The 16,934-nt window shown below is 42.3% G+C and overlaps 1 protein-coding gene across 3 annotated transcripts in view; it reads left to right on the top strand.

Annotated features, from left to right (window-relative positions):
- The first annotated feature begins 243 nt into the window (after positions 1-243).
- PRKCD (protein kinase C delta) overlaps positions 244-16,934 on the top strand; it is a 60,963-nt gene continuing 44,272 nt past the window's right edge. For 2 of the 3 annotated variants that reach the window (XM_035106175.2, XM_035106173.2), the window contains exon 1: positions 244-360. The gene's annotated coding sequence lies outside the window, so the exon portion shown is untranslated. Of the gene's footprint in view, positions 361-436; positions 680-16,934 lie in introns of those variants that run through there. The other variant, XM_035106174.2, reaches the window with a different exon arrangement.

The raw sequence follows: 16,934 nt of genomic DNA, 5'->3' as shown, positions 1-16,934 counted from the left end.
TCGGCCCGGGAGAGTTCCTCGACGGCGACGGGAGAGACCGGGCGAGCGGCAAAACCAGGAGGAGGGACGGGAAAGTGAACGGAGACGCTGAAGCCTCCAAGCGCCTGTTCCGTTTGGTCTGGCCCGCGCGAAGCAGGGGGTTCCCGCCCCGCTTTCTTCTCCTGCAAGAGCAGCAGGTGAGCGCGTCCGGCAAACGTTGAGGCGGAGCTCGCGGGGGGGCGGGGCGAGCGAAACGAGGGCGGTCCCGAGGCGGAGGCAGCGCCGCTTGACTGCCTCTCTCTTTTTTCGGGGCAGCGCTTTCGGCCTCGGAGCGCCGAGCGAGTCCTGCGCTTCCTCGCGAGGGTCCTTCGCGCGAAACGGGTGAGTGACTCTTTGGCGCGCGCGGGCCGCCTCTTACCTGCTGCGGCGGGGCCGCCACTTTCGCAGGGGCCGGTGGGGAGGGGGTAAGGAGGAGAGCGAGGTAGTTCCTGCTCCGCCTGCCTCCTCGGTGAATGAGGAAGCGGCGCGGGCAGCGCCTTCTTCCCATCCCTTTTCGAAGTGAGCGAGTGTTTGTGTGTGAGAGAGATTTTCTCTTTCGCCCACCCCACTTTCCGGCGCTGAGGGGTTGTGCGAATGGGCTGAGCCCTTCTTCTCGTCAGAGGAGCGGGACCCTCCGGCGCTCGAGTCGAGCCTGGGCTGGGTGAGTTGGGCGCTTGCCTGCCTCTCGTCTGGGGCTGGGTGGCACACTTTCGCGACAGGCGCTCGGCGTTGCCCTTTCTCGCTCTCCCTCTTTCCTGCTTCTCGCTTCGCAATCAAGGGCAGCCCGGCACAGGGCAAGGCGCGCGCGCCCTCGAGCGGGTCCTGCCCAGGGCGGAGGGGGCGCGTTGCACAACCGTGGCGAGAACACAGGGCCACTGAGTTTTAACATCCCGCGCGCGGAGGTTTGTCTGCACCGGGACTTCCTCGTTTTAAGAGCCTCCATGTTTCCTTTTAAGTGCTCCGCCAAATTCTTGCAAATAGAATGGTTGACTTAGTAAGGGGAGGGGGTGGGGCTGATGGGCTCGGACTTTTCTCTCTTTCTCTGCAGCTCACTGCATATACTTGTATGGTGTGCAAGTTACCAGCCCCTCCTCAAATTTCTTTTCTGAATGGTCTCTAACACCTTTAGGTTGTTGTTGTTTTTTAAACCCTACAAACTTAAAGACAAACTTTGTTTAACTAGAAACACACACACGCGGCGCGCGGAAACTCCGAACTCCTCAAAATCACTTGTAAAAACTGCTTGTCTTGGTGTGCCAGAATGGCACTATCTGAAATCTAACCTCTGCAGCTTGGCGTTTGTAGGAATTTGGTTACCTTGCCATAAGGGACACAGGAGTCAGGACAGGGGAAACACAGCGACAGTGTTCTTCAGCTGGCAGTTGTTGACAGATGTTAAAACTGAAAGGCAGCCTCACATGACACCATTATCTGATAGAAGCATTCAGCATTTATCTGTTTGCCTGATCTTTAGTCTTACTACACCAGTGGGTGCCTGGGTGGAACACAATGGCTGCCACCTGTATTAACAATATTCATTGCATTTATGAAGTGCGTACTATGATTGCTATTTCGATTGCCTCAGTTGTGCTTCACTGGAGTCCTGATGGTTTCCACCCCATTTTCTCTACTCCACAGCTAGAAACAGCATGGTGAGTAGTTTGGGGTTGAGGATTAGAAAGGGTTCCCCCCCCCCAGCTTGGTTAGTATCTATAGGCGTTTGCTTAGTTTGGAATGTGTTTGCCTTCCCATGCAGCGTACGGCTAGGTTTGCTTGCATTTAGTCATCTCAAGTTGTTTGCCATCTGAGTTTGTTTCTGTTGTGCACCTGTTCTCTTGAGCAGTGGGTGGGATGATAGAAATGGACTGGATGTTCATTTGGTATCTTCCAACAACTTTGTGGTCCTGTGAATGCAAACATGTTAAGTGTTCCTATGGCTGAGAAATTTATCAGATGTTTCAAACAGGTACAGGAGTAATGGCCAAACGTTTTGATATATGTGCAGCAAATGAACTTTCGATTTGTGCAACATGGACACTTAAGGGCATATTGAAGTGCGTATTGTGATTGCTATTTCGATTGCCTCAGTTGTGCTTCACTGGAGTCCTGATGGTTTCCACCCCATTTTCTCTACTCCACAGCTAAAAACAGCATGGTGAGTAGTTTGGGGTTGAGGATTAGAAAGGGTTTTTCCCACCAGCTTGGTTAGTATCTATAGGCGTTTGCTTAGTTTGGAATGTGTTTGCCTTCCCATGCAGCGTACGGCTAGGTTTGCATATTAATAGGTAATAATACAGAGGGACGCTGGTGGTGCTGTGGTCTAAACCACTGAGCCTCTTGGGCTTGCCAATCTGAAGGTCAGCGGTTTGAATCCATGCAACGAGGTGAGCTCCCATTGCTCTGTCCCAGCTTCTGCCAACCTAGCAGTTCGAAAGCAAACCAGTGCAAGTAGATAAATACTAGTAGGTACTGCTGTGGTGGGAAAGTAAACGGCATTTCTTTGTGCTCTGGCACTCATCACAGTCCTCCGTGCGCCAGTAGTGGTTTAGTCATGCTGGCTACATGACCCGGAAAGCTGTCTGTGGACACATGCCGGCTCCCTCGGCCTGAAGTGAGATGAGCACTGCAACCCATAGTCCCCTTTGACTGGACTTAACCGTCCAGGGGTCCTTTACCTTTACCTTTATATGTAGCTAGACACAAAGGCATGCTGTAACAAATTTCCATTTGTGACACCCATGCCGCAGGTTGACTGCCTGCAAAATATGCCAACAGCATTTGTTTGTTTGTTTGCCTGATCTTTAGACTTTCTATACCCAAATGTGACATTTTTGCACTTGAGAAAAATCAGCAAATTGAGCAATATGTTGCTTCTTCCTGTCATGCTAACCATTAAATTTATAAATGAAATGGCTGAATGATCTGAACAGATGGGTTAGTCTAGGCTTAAGCCATAAAATAATTAGTTCCAGGAAGCGTAACTAGCTGTGTCTGGGGAGCATACATGGATGAGTTAATAACTTTAGTCGTGAAGATGCGGGAATACTATGGATTGCTGCAATTTGCTTATCTTTAAGTTTGATTTAATGCAGATTGTGAAAATGCTGTGTCATTAGGTTAATGGGAGGGTGAAGCAGCATGTTAAACAATGTAATTCATTTACTCTTTGGCTACAGTGCTATGCACACTTTGCTGGGAGTTTCATCCATTGAATCCAGTGAGACCTACAGCTGACTGAACATGCATATGATTTTTCTGTATTCGCAACACAAATTGAGCATGATAATCACATCTTTAGTGTTACTTAAATTATCAAAGCACATGCCGGAGAACATATGGTTCTGACTGATGAGAACGCATGAGAATCTATGTGGTATAATGGATGGAATGTCAATAGTAGGCTTGAGGAGGCCCAGGTTCAAATCCCTGCTCAGCCATGAAGCTGAATGGGTTACCTGGGCCTGTTGCTGCCTCTGAGGGTAAAAATGCTGGGGTGGGGTGGGGGTACATTATGATCATATCTTAAAATGTAGGAAATAAAGGTCTACATTCTTGGTATTTGTGTGTGTTGGGGGGGTGTTGTACTTTAAGCTTACATTTATTAGAATATATTAGCCACACACACACACCCTCAAAGCAGTTCTTTTTTTTAAAAAAAAGTGAAACAATAAAATTATCAGTAAAACAGTTTTAAAAACTCAAATGTTTATTGTAATCAGGTCAAAATTATATATTTAAGAATGCAGCATATAATAGGAAAACAGATAGTGTACACTTGATATGTAGAATACTAAACTTTCCTTGTTCCTGAGTAGTCCAGTGGCTTTCAGATTTTGAGATGTGAATCAGTGGAGGGTTGCAGCCTGCTATTATTCATGAAATACGAAAATGTCCTTAATTTTGTCTGTTCCCCTGATATGGCAACTTGAGCCTATGAAGTACTGTAGCTTTCAGTAAGGCAGGTGAAATGGCATGTTGTACCTGTCAAGTAGTCTCTTTATATAATTACATATTACGAAGGCAAAGTAGTGCATTCCTGAGTCTTGGGCTTGTGGATGATTGGATGCTCTACAAGGAGTCAGTCAGTGCACAAAGCAGGAAATGAATCCACCTTGACGAGTTCAAAACCAGCCTTTGCCAACCTGGTGCCCTCCAGATGTTTTGGACCACAACTCTCATCAACCCTAGCCAGCGAGTGCACCAGCTGGATCTGATGGCAGTTGTATTTCAGACTGTCTAGAGGGCACCAGGTTGGTGAATAATGGTTTAAATAAATAAAAGAAGTACTGTAAAAGAATGTGACCCCAAGAGATTTTTAGTAGCAGCAACTGCATTTGTGGATGGGAACAAGACTATTTCCCTGGAGAGCTGGGAATATTCAGAGGCATGAGGAAGCAGAGCGGGATGTGCTGCGAACATGAGACCAGATGAGTAAAAAAAAGGGAACAAAAATGTCCAGAGTTATTCACACTGAAGCAATCAAAGGTGCCTTCGGTTAATCAAATGTATTCTTTGTTATTAAAAATAATTACCAAAGAAACTTTTTTTAAAATTCTGTTGGTTTGCATACAAGAATTGACACTTGGTGGTAAGATTATAGTTGCAGCAACCTTTTCTAAGACCTTTTCTGTGGTGGCACCCTCTCAATGGAACTCTTGCCCGCCCTTCATAGCTTCCAGATGTTTTCAGATCCAATTAGTTGCACTTGTTGTTTTATACCCCGCTACCACCACCCCGGCAGGTGCTACGATATTGTCTTAAGAAAGTAGTTCACCTGTTGGACCTTTTGAGGCCAGAATAACAGCTCATAAATAAATTTATAAAGAAATAAATATAAATGCTGTGGGCTCTAAAATGTCCCTTATCAGTTTAGGAATATACATATACATATACAGCATATACATATGTGTGTGTAGCATTTCCTGTTCATTTCCTGGAGATGTCTGTAATCTGAATGCCAGAAAAGATTCTCAAAAGTATGATTGGTGTAGTGGCCGTCAGCCAAAATGACAATGATAAACGTGGGTGGAGAGGAAAGTAAATAAGATTACAAAGCAGTTTTGAAAACCATAGCACATTTAGCTTTTGTGAAACAAGGTGCTTATTAAATCCATATAAAAAGCTCAGAAAAATAGATTCTTATTTTTATAATTATTTTGTTACTTATCTCTCAGAGTTAAATGTCTGCATTTGAAGACAGCAAAGTGATATTAAAAAGTAATATTCTATAAATTTATTCTATAAATTTTGACACCACAAATGTTTTATAGTTCACCAAAATGTGTGTTGTTGACAGTTACTTACAATTACTCCTGTCACTGTAGAGACCAGTATGGGAGAGACAAGTTTGGTTGCAGCTGGGGCAGAGGAAGGTATATGGTTATGCTGATGTAGATGTACCATGACGTTGCTTCTCTGTGAATTCCTCCTCTGGTCACTTCTATGGATTCATGACCTGACTGTGCATCTCAAGGAACTGTGATCGTCTTCATTGGATTTGCACATGACGGGTTTGATGTCGTCAGCCTTCATGTCTCGTCGTATGCGTGTGAATACTTGTTTAAATCCACCTACAAGTTTCCTAAATTGTGTTTGTGTTTGTGCCTGCTTGCTGAACTTCATGCATTGAATATTCCTTTGGAAAATGAGGAGATACCACTCCAAGCACTTGCAGGTATTAATGTGTCATCTTCAAAATCTCTGAATGGGAAAATGAGGTTTTGAAAGATTTGAACCGTATTATGAGGAATAGCATGCATATACAACTGAAGCTTCAATTATTCATTATAAATGAACACTATCAATGCTGTATGCATCAGTATACTAGCAGAACATGTTTGATAGGCCAAATTCTTCTTCACTATCTCATTCTGTAAATCATCACAGTGGTACCTTGGTTTACAAACAGTCCTGTTTACGAACTATTCAGTTTACGAACTCCGCAAAACTGAAAGTACTGTCCCGGTTTGCGAACTTTACCCCGGTCTACGAACGGAAGCCGAACAGTGGAAGGGCACTAGCGGTGGGAGGCCTCATTAGGGAAAGCGCGCCTTGGTTTAAGAATGGATTTGGTTTAAGAACAGACTTCAGGAACGGGTTAAGTTTGTAATCCGAGGTACCACTGTATATTGCTGAGATCTAATGTGAAAATTCATGATCCATTTCCTTAAAATCACAATTTTGCTTAATATATGGCTTTCAAATCATTTAGGAGGCTACTGCATTTCTCCTTTTTTCTTGCATGCACTGCTGGTGTTTCATTTTCAGCCATGTACCCTACTTCTCTTACCATGGCAGAGAGCAGACTGGCTTGTCCTACCTCAGGCTGTTGTACCTTTCATGCTGAGATGGAGAATTCAATTCTTTTTTTAAAAAAAAAACCTTCAGATTTTTACATGCAGCTATATCAGGAAAGGGGAGCCTCTGTCTCTCAACTGTTGTTGGATCCCAACCATCAGCCTCTGCCACCAAGATGACTGGTCAGAGATGATAGGAGATGGAGTCCAGAAATGCACAGGTTCCCCCATCCCTGAGCTGCATCCATTGAGAGAAAAACACAATTCTAATGTGGAGCAATAAAGCCCTGAATCAGTACAGCAGCTGAACTTGTCAACATACAGTCCTTTTCATGCAGTTGTTGCTGGCAGGCTGCTATAAAAGTAACACCAGTTTTTGCAAGCGGAATTTGAGGGCAGTTTAGCATAAATAGAAACTTGGCTTTTAGGTATTTTAGTTCTCTGAATTACTATGCAATTTGTTTACCACACTGCCCAGTCATGTATTTTGGTGTTGTTTATGTAAGGTACCTTCTTGGACATATTTAGTGGTGATTATATTGTGATTGATAGTGTTATAAATTAATTGTGATGGTCATGTAAAGCTGTAAGAATCTTGCATTGCTGCATTTACTATTCCGATTCTAAGTGTATCTAAAACATTGAATTCACTCTGGAACATAGCTGCCAAGTTATCCCTTTTTTAAAGGGATTTTCCCTTATGCTGAATAGGCTTCCTCGCGAGAAAAGGGAAAACTTGGCAGCTATGCTCTGGAAGTGTGCTGCTCTGCATAATCTGGTTTATAATTATGCCTTTTAAACAGATAAGAAGCAACAGGGAATCAATCCTGTGCGAACTGCCCATGAACAGTAAAATAATAGATAGTAACAAAATGCATGTCTCTTCTAATTTGATTGCCACATTTTTCTGCTAGATCCAAGTTCTTGCTTCATCCTCCATGTGAGTGACAGCCCTTCAGATATTTGAAGATGGCTCTCATATCTCCTCTGCCTCCTCTTTTCCAGGCTAAACATACCCATTTCCCTCAACCTTTCTTGGTTTCCAGACCCCTGGTAATCTTGGTCACCCTGCTCTGTGCACGTCCCAGCTTGTCAATATCCTTCTTAGAACCACTGACATGTGCTTCTCTGTCTCCATGTCTTGCAAGAGGATTGTCACATTTCGTTTTTGTACATAACCATGTTTAGCATTATTTCTACACTAGCATTTTTGCTAACCACGGACATGGCTGATCCAGTTTTTCAACCATGACTCAGACAAGGTTTTTGATTTATATATAAAAATAATTATAGTGGCTAATTCATAAAATTACTTTTAAATGGGTAAATCATAGAAATGATTATCATGGGTAAAAATGACCATGGGCAATTCAAAAAAAAAATGAAAGGGGGTCAGTTTTGTGCAAGAAGGGTACAATAGGGTACTGATGACGCAGCTCACAATTTCCACAAATGGTATTAAATGAGTGGATGTTCCCTAGCATGAATAAAGGAGGACACTCAGAAATAACCATGCTGTTGCAGAAATTCCAAACTAGGCAAATTACATTCTTTCCTCTAATAGTTCTTCTCCAGCTTGAAATCCAAGCCCTGCTTTGCTCATTTATCTCTCTGTGGATGGTGCAGGGAGGAAAGTCTCCCTCCCTCTTTCTCCCTCTTTAGCAATGTTACAAGGGTGAGATTGTAAACCCAGTTCAGCCCTGGACTTAATCCTAAATAAGCACAAATATGATCTGGTTGGGTCATTGACTCTAGCACTTGCTCCACAGTTGAGGGAAACCACAAAACTCAAAACAATAATACCTGTCATTTGGACGCTTAATATACTGTCATAACATAAAAAGAACTGTGCTAAATCAGACCAAAGGCGTATCTAGTGCAGTCTATTCTTCCAGTGGCCACTGGCCAACCAGCAGCTGGACATGAGTGGACTAGCGCACTCCCACTTGTAAATCCCAGAGGCAAGCTACTTCTGATACTGACTAATATTCATTTAGGGCCATATCCTCATGAATTGTGTATTTATACATTAATAAATAATAACAACGCATTTGTTGTCTGTGACACAATATGCAGTGCCATCTTAAAAGAAGCACTGCATCTCTCTACCTCTGTGTGCTGCTGTTGCCATGTGTAGCATTGCATTGGGAGCCTCTTGGTGTGGAGCTGAAGCAAGCTCAAAACCTCCCATCTCTAAATGACTGCCTTGGACTGTTTCCTACATCTTGCTTGACTTACGATAAGGCTGCCTCTGTGTCCTATCTGAAATGTGATTAGTTTGGCTGTACTAATATGGTGACTGGCTTTGCAGTGATCCCACTATTGACAAAGTTGAAGGTTAGGTGCAATGATGCATGTGACAATTGTTGTGTCTTCATGAGCAGGAGAGTTAAAACTCCTGTGAGGTGGTGGTTGTCTAGAATGGTGCATTTTGCTAATTAACAAGAGTTTTCTTTCTTCTGTGCTATTCCCTTTAATTCTGAAAGTTTGGAAGAGGGACATGATTAATAGCTTTTATAGATACATGAGTAGCTGTCTAAATGCAGTGATTGGAAATTGCTTGGTTTGGGCAATATGCTTTGTGGGTACATTTTTGTACATGGGAGAAGAGCACTCAGGTTTTTAATTAAACAAAGAGGGGGCAATTATGCTTGGACACTTGACCAGCTTAAAAACTGAGGGTGGTAATTCATCAAGTATTTTTTAAATATTAATGTTGTATGAACAATAAAAGAAGATCATTATCAACAAGTTTCATACTTAGGTTACCGTAATAACAAAACCTGAATCAAATAACTATTATTGTGAAACAATATGATTTCTTTTAAAGTTAATGTTCATGAACTATTGATTTTATTACTTTTTTATTATGCGCTCTTCTCCAACCCTGTCACTGAAGGTTGTGTGCAAGGTCTTTTTCTCCTCACAAAAAAACAACACTGGAGGCAGGGCTAACAATGTGGCTAGTCCAACATCACCACCGAATGCCATGGCTGGCATTCCCTTGTTCTAATCCAGGCATCCCCAAACTGCGGCCCTCCAGATGTTTTGGCCTACAACTCCCATGACCCCTAGCTAACAGGACCATTGGTTGGGGAAGATGGGAATTGTAGTCCAAAACATCTGGAGGGCCGAAGTTTGGGGTGCCTGTTCTAATCAAACAATTTACCCATGAAGCAGTGACCTTTGTCATTGATGGTTGCTTGTGTTCCTCCTGTTCATATAGCTAGTAGTTATTGCCCTATTGCTGCAAGGCTAGAGGGCAAGCTGTACTTGCTCCTATCCTTTCTAGCAAATAATACCATTATTGATATAAAAAATAAATGTGTGCCATCTACACAGTGGTGTTCCTGTAATAACAAACAGGCCAAATGGAAAGAGGGCTCATTGTGGTAGAAGGCTGTAGCTAGCCTTGTTGTCATTTTCTAGTACTTCCAAAAATAAACAAATAACCTATTTTCTGTATCATAGCATTTTATCTGTAAACAAAGCATTACTAATGGCAAACAGTAGTTTTAAGGAAAAAAACAACCACCTTAGTTGCTGCTAGTACATGAAAGCACAAGTCCTGTGCATGTTTACCCAGAAGTTAGCCCCACTATATTCAGTTGGCCTTATTGAAGTGGGAGTTATTGCTTGAAATGGAACTTATTCCTTAATAATTTATTGCTGCAAATATGCAAAACCACAGTTTCCTTAAAACACAGGTTTCAGAGACATGCAAGGCTATTCTATGTTTGTTTGGAATACAACATTCCAGTTTCATTTCTCATGCTTTCTAGAGCAGGCATCCCCAAACTTCGGCCCTCCAGATGTTTTGGACTAAAATTCCCATCATCCCTGACCACTGGTCCTCTTAGCTAGGGATCATGGGAGTTGTAGGCCAAAACATCTGGAGGGCCGCAGTTTGGGGGTGCCTGTTCTAGAGTCTTGTTTAATAATCTGGAAATTCATTTACCATTGGAAACATTTTTTAAAAATCAAATTTACAAGCCTTTAAAAAAATACTCAGAATGTCCTTTAAATGTTTTGTAAAACAATTTTGTTGAGTTTACGTCTGCTGCTAATTGGTGATGTAATTAGAATACTGTGGATTGAACTAGTGCAATTTCACCCCCACCCCCTGTGTTTGACTACTGATATAAAAATTACTTCTGAGACAGTAGCACTTTCAAATGAAGAGAGAAGTAATCTAGTGCTGCTTGCTGGAAGGACATGGTGTGGGGAGGGTCTGTAAATGTAAGGATCTACGTAGGGCATAATACAATTCTCACATCCACGTAGCATCAGACTATGCACATTAGAGCAGTGTGCATGTTTCCTGTAATGACCTTGTGTGATATTATGTATGTGCAGCCAAGGCAGGCAAAAAGGGAGTTTTATATCATCCTGAGGGAATCCTGCCTGTATGAGGCAGGATCAAGCACTAAGTGTAGGCAAATTTAGGAGTCAGGCCTAAAAAACCCCCATGAAAATTGAGAATGAGATTTTTCTCTAACAAAATATATTAAAGGCTCCTATCTTTGGTTGCTATAGTGTGGCAGTATCAACTACGTATGTTTACCAGAAGTAAGTTCCACTATATTCAGTGGGGCTTACTTAGCCTGAGACATCTTTATTTTAGATGGAGCAGGGGGGAGAGAAGCAATTTTGTTTTCTGTATGAATGTGTGTATTCAAATGGCTCATGAATGAATGCTAACAGGGATATTCTTGTGCCCAAATAGTTAATATATAATGCAGATATGTAGTTCATTAATTTTGAGTTATTAACACTGGTCAAATAAATGAGATTCTAACATTCAAGTATTCTCTCATGTCTATAGCGCGGACAGCGATACACAGTAGTCTTGGCTACTGTTATTTGGGATGAAACAACTTGACTGCTTTCTATTATAACTAGCAGCTCTCTATATTAAGCATGCATATATAGAGCATTTTGTTGTTGTTGTTTAGTCGTTTAGTCGTGTCCGACTCTTCGTGAGCATTTAAAGAATAGATTTTTTTAAAATCCAAAGACACAGATCATATTTCTAATATTTTTTTGCTTCTTTGAAACTGCCATTTCAGGCAATGGGAATTAAGAATGGGAATGAGATAACTGATGCAGACGCTCTTCCTCTTTTCTCTCCACACTGCTTGTGAGAGGGTGGGAGTGCCGATGAATGTGTAAGAAAGGACGGGTATGTTTTCATGTTTTCTCCCTCTTATCATTTATGCAACAGCTGCTTTCCAAAATGCTCCTTCCTGGAATGTGAAGAAAGATGAGATGGAATTCTGGGCAAGCAGAGCTATTGTTAAGCAATGGCTTATTGCTGCTAATAAGAAACAGTAGGAAACTGTGCCACTCAGGGCTGCAGTTCTCTTCCAGAAGAAATGCAAGGGGGAAAGAAATGAGAGCTGGGAGTGGGGGTGCGTCTTGAGAAATGGGCAGTGGAGAGATGGGGAAGGCATTGCTTGCAAGATGCCTATTTTGGAATTAAATTGGTTTGTTCCACCACCTCCCAGCGTTTTCTCAATGGAGTCTGCCAGAGTTGTTGGAAAGTAAATTCTAATTTAAGTGCAGGGCTGGGTCCAAGATAGTTTGGTGCCTAGGGCAAAGGACAAAATTACACCTCTCTCCCATTCCATATACTAAAGGCAAACCAGACCTGAGAGCAACAGACCAGCTGCACAGGGTGGATAGCATTATGCACGCAGTTCTGTCCTCTACCATGAGACGTTATTTGGGCAGTACTCCAGCATCTGATTTTTTTAAAAAAAATTGGTCAGTTTAGTTGTCAACAATCAAGCTTAAATACATATAAAATGTGACCCTCTTTCTGGGGTCTCCAGGTGGCCATTGTGATGGAATGTGATAATTGTATGTAGGCTGAATCCCTGTTGCTGAATTAATAAAGCTGGCGACTCAAAAAGATAGGCCTGAACATTTTGCATGACAGGACTCATCACAGCTGGAAGCTGCAAATATGCTTCCTGGTTGTTCCAAACACCACTGATGTGTGGGCAAATTAATAAGCAGAGGTCTGGGTGGCACATGCTAGGCACATAGATTTGGGTTTTTTCTTACTGCAGGTCCTAGTTTGAGTTCCCTGTCTTCCATTTATTTCTTCCTATGAAGATGAAAATGTATTTGTGATTCTACTGTTTTCTGCACATCAACATTGCCTCAAAATGGCACAAATCCATTTCCCTTGGACACACCAGTTCTGACGTTGATTATTTTCACTGCTTTAACAGTCCCATAGCATGCAGAGCAGCTGTGACTGAAACATATATGAGAGTATGTGGGTTGTGTTCCGTGTTCTCTATGAAATGTCTTCTCAGTTTCAAGAGTGCCTTGGAAGCCCATGTGTTCTTTCTTACCTTTAACAATATTATATTGATCCTGATGCTGTAGAGGAGCTTGAATCCTAAAACAAAATGCCACTACATAATGTCTAGGACAAGGCATGCTGTACCGAGATCACAATTTCAAACTAAGGCTTCTTTTAAAAAATTTGGAAGTACTTTTCACTTTGGTGCCCTTTGTTGTTTTTTTAATCCTTGACACCAGTAGAGTACTATTGGAAGGAATATTTGTGGTTCTTTTATGTTAAATTTCACCACAAATAATTGGTACGTATTTGTGAGGTTAAGCACAATAATAGTTGTTAACATTCTGGTCATAAATTAAATACTTAGACATGAAACCCTACTAGTTATTTCTAGTAGAGCTTGTTGAGGACCAGAGCCTAAACCACATGATCAACAAGTTGCCAAGAAATAATGCTTGCTTTATTCATGTCTGGAAGATAAGAGCATTTTCCTTTTGGCCTGGGAGATGCATGCTCAAATCCCAGCCCAGTCAGTGTTGTTCAGAGTCATTGTGAAGCTGAAGGCAGTCATTTCATTGAAAGCCACTGAAATAATAACTGACTGCCGCTTCTTTTCATGGTTACATGTTTAGAGGAGAATGAAGCCTAATGCACTTGATAATTATAGGAAAAGCTTCATTTTAAGGCTCAGCTGGATATTTTACAGAGCTGTAATGCAACTGCCAAAATAAAAGTGACTATCTGAATATCACTCTGATGATCAGTAGAATGATTCTTTTCTACAAATATAAACTGAATTTAATAGGCTTTTTCTATGGGTATTAAAGTTTATTCCATATTGTTCCTGGCAACCTCTGGATTTGGTGTTGGAGAAGTATATACAAGCTTATTAGTTCTAGGTAAAAGGTAAAGGGACCCCTGACCATTAGGTCCAGTCGTGACCGACTCTGGGGTTGCGCGCTCATCTCGCATTATTGGCCGAGGGAGCTGGCATACAGCTTCCAGGTCGTGTGGCCAGCATGACAAAGCCGCTTCTGGCAAACCAGAGCAGCACATGGAAACGCCGTTTACCTTCCCGCTGTAGCGGTTCCTATTTATCTACTTGCATTTTGACGTGCTTTCGAACTGCTAGGTTGGCAGGAGCTGGGACCAAGCAACGGGAGCTCACCCCGTCACAGGGATTCGAACCGCCGACCTTCTGATCAGCAAGCCCTAGGCTCAGTGGTTTAACCACAGCACCACCTGGGTCCCATTAGTTCTAGGACAGAGTGCAATAAACAGAGAAAAAGAAAAGTTGAAACGTGTTACCAGCCATTGATTGACATGCTAGGGAGTCATACTCAATTACTTCTACGCTGTCCTCTGACAGCAGAAATTGTGTATCCATCTGTTCCTCAAATTTGAAACACAGTTTACAGTCAAATGCACCAGCAGGCTGTTCTTAGTTCAGGGCCCTGAACTAAAAATGATATCCATGACTAGACAGGTAGCCACTCAATGGTACTAGCCAAATGATGGCCTGATTTTTTTTATTTGAACTAGGAATCAATATAGGTTTTTAAGAAACAAACACTTAATGTGGGCAGAATTTTTGTCCCATCAACAATTTCCTTGTAAAACTGCCAAAATATTTCTTGGCTTTCTCACAGTGTTGTTATCAGTCCCTGGATTAGATGTGGAGCAGTGAGAGACATACATCTTTAGGAAGCCTCTGGAACTATGAAAGAATGTAATCCTGAGAAGAGTGTGTATGTTAAATGGCATCATACTTCCCCCTGCCCCAGAATGTATGGGGAAAATGGATTTTAACTTCTATCTATTTTATCCATTGAGGATAAAGGAGGTTTGAGATGAGAGGTTGGATTGTGGGATAATTGGACTGGCTGGGGGTTGATTCATAGCAAGCCACTGATTCAAATGCAAATGCTGCTCACAATCAGCAGTGCGGGGGGGGGGGGGGAAATGGCCTGAATACTATTCCTCTCTAGTAAAGGAATTATGATGAGTTGCCAGCTAATGCATAGATTGAAAAAAAAGTAATGATGGAAAGAAACTAAACTCTAGAAATGCTGCAGATAAGGAAGATCCATTCTAGACTTGGACACCTATGAGATTCTGGTGATTCTAACCAAGTAGAGCATAAGGGTTGCCCCCATGAGAGAAAACTCAGTTTTGGGATTTTTTATTGGCAACAAATTTATTAGAAAAACTCTGAAGGATCTGCAAATAGGGATTGCTGCGGTGTGAAGTGGTTCAAAACAGTGTGGGCTCCTATAAGTCAGAGGATCATAATACATACCCATCCTTGGTTTTCTGGACAAGCTTTAAAATGATTTACTTGGTTTATAGGTCTCAGACATGCATTTTCACTATGCAGCAGCAATAAAATAATGCAGGCTAAAATCATCTTAGTTGAAATTCAGCAAGATGGCGCTCCATTGTTTGCAGTGTGATGTGTGGGGTGGATGACAGGAAACAGGCCTTATTTACTTACTTTCAGGAGAAGAGAGAGTGTGAACTAAATTAGCCTACTGTAGCAATTAGAACTCTGTGGTCCTTAGCTCCTTCATATCCTAACTAGCAAATATGGATTGTTAGGTTTGACTGCAAATCTCCCACACCTGGGACCTTCTGCATGCAAATCAGATGTGTTACTTTCATCTCCTAGAAGGTGCCTCAAGGTGTTCACCATTCCCCCCCCTTTACCCCAATTCACCTAACGCAGCACTGTATCTGCCAAATGGGGAAAAGGTGGGAGCCTGGAGAATTGCCAAACTTCCCAAGCCCAGTGTGACTTAAGCAGAAAACCTGTAGAATCAGGAACTCCAGGGGAGGAAAAATTCCTCTGTGGTTGCAACCAAAATTGGAAACCAGGAAAAAAAATCCCTCACTGGGTCAAGGGTAGGTGGGTGGGTACTGGTCAAGACCCCACTGCAGAGGCAGCACTGGATAAAACCAGTCACAACCCGCGTCCTTCCCATCAAAATAAAACCAGTCATTTTGCAGTTAGTTCCAAGGTCATCTCTGGATGGAAGGCTGGGTGCAAACCATGTTCCCCTCCCCCCTGCAATTCTGAGGGAGGAGAAAGAGTGTGATTTGATCTTCATGGAATGCATGTCACAGCAAACATGGTTATGGCAGCTAGCAAACAAAGTGAGAGTATGCAATAAAGGGACAATGTGAATTTCTGATCCGGGTGTGTGTGTGATATGAATGAGTGTTTACATCCATCTGAACTCTCATTTCAATGGTGCAGTCTTGCTGGGAAGCAGCTAAAGTCTTCAAACCAACCAGCTATGTGAGTGGGAGGAGATCGCTGATTACCATCAATTAGAAACTCAGCATAGAGAATAGAAACTAGAAAGCTAGCATTAAAACTACATCCTCGGGCATGCTGCTAAATACGATGCCGTTCTTTTAGTAGCAGGCACTTATAGATATATTTATCTTTTCGCTTTTTTTGGAGGGCATGTAGGGAAGGAGCTAGAAAATATCTGAAGGTATGTGCTGGGGGGGGGTATCTTATTACTGAGGGTCAAACTACATGTGCTTGTCTTTTTTGTTATGTAAATATGACCCAAGGGAAAGCCTGAGCAGCCTTGCCACTGTGGAGGATGGGGAAGAGAAATGTAACTCTTCCACTCCCTGACACAACTCTGACCATCTCAACATGTATGGTAGTGCTGAGGAGCAGGAGTCCATTGTCATGTCACCACCAATTACAAGGGGGAAATGTAACCATGCAGTTCCTGAAGCAAAGGTTTAGATAGGAGATTAATATTTGAGGTAGTTTTCTCAGAAGCGGTGTGCAGATGCTGCGAAGAAGGTAAATTCCATGTTAGGTATTGTTCAGGAAGAGATCAGAAATGAAGCTGCTAATATTATAATGCCTACGACTTCACCACACTTGGTTGTCTAAAGCTTTTGTCATTTTTGTCAAAACGGATACCGTAGAGCTGAAAAAGGCACAGAAAAAGGAAACTTAAAATGATCAGAAGCAACTCCCTATAATGAAAGGTTACAATGTTTGTGGTTTTTCAGATTAGAAACACACACACTTAAGTGGGAAGATGATAGAGGTGCATAAAATTATACACAACATGGACAGAATGGGTTGTTGTTGTTGTTGTTTAGTCGTTTAGTCGTGTCCGACTCTTCGTGACCCCATGGATCATAGCACGCCAGGCACTCCTGTCTTGCACTGCCTCCCGCAGTTTGGTCAAACTCATGTTCGTAGCTTCAAGAACACTGTCCAACCATCTCGTCCTCTGACGTCCCCTTCTCCTAGTGCCCTCAATCTTTCC

The sequence above is a fragment of the Zootoca vivipara genome, chromosome 2, assembly GCF_963506605.1.
Source record: "Zootoca vivipara chromosome 2, rZooViv1.1, whole genome shotgun sequence".
Taxonomy (NCBI): Eukaryota; Metazoa; Chordata; class Lepidosauria; order Squamata; family Lacertidae; genus Zootoca; species Zootoca vivipara.
The sequence above is the reverse complement of the archived record's forward strand: the minus strand, read 5'-3'. Positions and strand labels throughout refer to the sequence as shown.